Genomic DNA, 2,791 nt, shown 5'->3' on the forward strand with positions numbered 1-2,791 from the left:
ACCCACCACAACGCCCGGCTATTTTTTGGTTATAGTTGTTGTTTGGAGGGCCTGGGCTGGATTCGAACCTGCCAGCTCCAGTACATGTGGCTGGCGCCCTAGATGCTTAAGCTACAGGCGCCAAGCCAGAATACACAACTTTTGAAGCATTCACAGAAGCAAGATTTACATATCCTGGGCCATAACTCAAAACTCCATAAAGCAAAACTCCAACAAATGTAAAACAATTGAACTCACACAATGTATGTTTTCTGACCACAATGAAATTGAATAAAAAATTAATACCAGAGGCTCAGTGCCCATAGCTCAGTGAGTAGGGCACTGGCCACATACACTGGGGCTAGCAGGTTCGAACTCAGCCCCGGGCCTGCTAAACAACAGTGACAACTGCAATAAAAAAATAGCCAGGCGTTGTGGTGGGCGATTGTCGTCCCAGCTACTTGGGAGGCTGAGGCGAGAGAATCGCTTAAGCTCAAGATTCATGCTATGAACTGTGAGCTTATGCTGTGAGCTATGATGCCATTGCACTCTACTGAGGGTGACAAAGTGAGACTTTGTCTCAAAAAAAAAAAAAATCAATACCAGAAATACAACATGAAACTCTCCAGATCAGGAGTCCTCAAACTTTTTGAACAGGGGACCAGTTGACTGTCCCTCGGACCATTGGAGGGCTGAACTGAGGGCCCTGGGACAAGTCAGCTGCTAAGCAGGACAGGCAGAGGTGGCAAAAACACCCAGCGGGCCGGATAAATGTCCTAGGCAGGCTGCGTGTGGTCTGTGGGCTGTAGTTCAAGAACGCCTGCTCCAGATACTTGGAAACTAAACAATACACTTTTAAATAACCTATGCGCGAAAGATAAAGTCCCAAGGAAAATTTAAAAATACATTGAACCAAAAAGAAAATTACAACACAATACATCAAAATCTGTGGAAAAATGGAATTGAGAGAAACACCACAATGCTTTCGTGAGGAAAAGGGAAAGCCTCAAGTCAATATCTAACCTTGTACCTCAGTCTAAGCTCAAACCTAGAAAAAGAGCAGCCAAATGAACCCAAAGCAAGCAGAAAGAAGAAAAGAAGACAGATGAGAAGAAAAACGAATGAAACTGGAAACAGGAAAAACAATAGAGAAAACCAATGAGACAAGAAGCTAGTTCTTTGGGGAAAATCCGTAAAATGGACAAACCTCTAGCAAGACCGAAACAGAAAAGAAAATTCCTAATATTACAAACAAAATAGGTGCTAGCATTATAGTCTTTGCAGACATCAAAAAGATAATAAGAGAATACTATGAACAATCCTACACATAAACTTGACAAGTCAGAGGTAACGGACCAATCTCTTAAAAAGTACACCTACCACAATTCATCCAGTAAAAATAGATAATTTGAATGTCTCTATAACTATTTAGAAAATTGAATATATAGGCTTGGCTCCTGTAGCACAGTGGTTATGGCACCAGCCACATGCACCCAAGCTGGCGGGTTTGGACCCAGCCCAGGCCAGCTAAACAACAATGACAACTGCAACAAAAAATAGCCAGACATGTGGCAAGCGCCTGTAGTCCCAGCTAGTTGGGAGGCTGAGGCGAGAGAATTGCTTAAGCCCAAGACTTTGAGATTGCTGCAAGCTGTAATGCCATGGCACTCTACCAAGGGTGACAAATTGAGACTCTGTCTCAAAAAAAATAAAAAAGAAACTTGAAAACCTTCCAGAAAAAGAAACCTTCAAGTCCATATGGTTTTACTTGAGAATTATACCAAACTTGTAAAGAAGCACTAACACCACTTCTACAGTCTCTTCCAGAAAATAGAAGTTTGATACCAAGACCAAACACAATATGAAGAAAGAAAGCTACAAATTGATACTCCTCATAAACGCAAAAATTCTATTTTTGTAAATTTTTTTTTTTAGACAGAATCTCACTCTGTTACCCAGTTAGAGTACGGTGGCATCATCGTAGCTCACAGAAACCTCAACCTCCTGGACTCAAGCGATCCTTTTGCCTCCCTAGTGGCTAGGACTATAGGCACCTGCCACAACACCTGGCTAATTTTTGAATTTTTTGTATAGATCAGGTCTTTCTCTTGCTCAGGCTGGTCTTTAACTCCTGAGCTCAAGGGATCTTCCTGCCTCAGCCTCCCAGAGTGCTAGGATTACAAGTGTGAGCCATTACACCTGGCCAAAAATTCTTAATAAAATATCACTAAATAGAAATCAATAATACATTAAAAAATTATATACTATAACCAAGTGGAGTTTGTTTTGGATGCAAAATTGGTTCAATATTTGAAAAGCAGGGGCGGTACCTGTGGCTCAAGGAATGGAACACCAGCCTGTATACCAGAGGTGGCAGGTTCAAACCCAGCCCAGGCCAAAAACAAAAAAAAAAAAAATTTTTTTTGAAAAGCAATCAGTGTATTCACCATACTTACAGGTTAAAGAAGAACAATCACATGAAAATATTAATTGTTGCAAGAAAAGTATTTGGCACATTCAATACCCATCTATGACACTCTCAGAAAACTAGAAATAAATAAGAACTTAATAGGATCTATAAAAAACTTACAGCTAAGATACTTAATAGTGAAAAACTGAATGTTTCTCTGGAATAAGTAAGACAAGGTTGTCCATACTCACTACTACTATTCAACATAGTACTGGAAATTCTGGCCAGTGCAATTCAGCAAGAAAAGGAAATAAGTGGAGTAGCATACACAGCAGAAAAGAAAAAATGAAATGTTCCTATTTGAAGATGACATGATTGTCTATGTAAAAAAAAAAAAAAAAA

The sequence above is a fragment of the Otolemur garnettii genome, unplaced genomic scaffold (assembly GCF_000181295.1).
Source record: "Otolemur garnettii isolate 467f Iridium unplaced genomic scaffold, OtoGar3 scaffold00031, whole genome shotgun sequence".
NCBI classification, from domain to species: Eukaryota; Metazoa; Chordata; class Mammalia; order Primates; family Galagidae; genus Otolemur; species Otolemur garnettii.